Source organism: Penaeus monodon, chromosome 21 (assembly GCF_015228065.2).
Source record: "Penaeus monodon isolate SGIC_2016 chromosome 21, NSTDA_Pmon_1, whole genome shotgun sequence".
Classification (NCBI taxonomy): Eukaryota; Metazoa; Arthropoda; class Malacostraca; order Decapoda; family Penaeidae; genus Penaeus; species Penaeus monodon.
The window spans coordinates 41,998,783-41,999,048 of NC_051406.1; the positions used below are offsets into that span (position 1 = coordinate 41,998,783).

Here is a 266-nt window from a genome sequence, read left to right on the forward strand (position 1 = left end):
AAAAACGACAATACAGTAACTATTATTATTTGATGCTTCGTCATAATTGTTAGTAACATTATAAATATAAATGATGCATAATTGAAACTATAACACATCCAAAAATGTTAATTAATTAAGATATTTTAAGATGAATGGTAGTATATTGATAGCCAAGTGTTTTATTTTATCATTTGCAACATCAGCTGATAGTTATTTGTTGCTTTTTCATACGATGCTTATATATTTGTTTTCAATTTAACGTTAACATGAGGATTGTGGTATTT

General features: G+C 24.4%; 1 protein-coding gene across 1 annotated transcript in view; it reads left to right on the forward strand.

Annotated features, from left to right (window-relative positions):
* Positions 1-266, forward strand: part of LOC119586503 (myocyte-specific enhancer factor 2-like) — a gene marked incomplete in the record, with an annotated part of 157,797 nt that overhangs the window by 147,153 nt on the left and 10,378 nt on the right.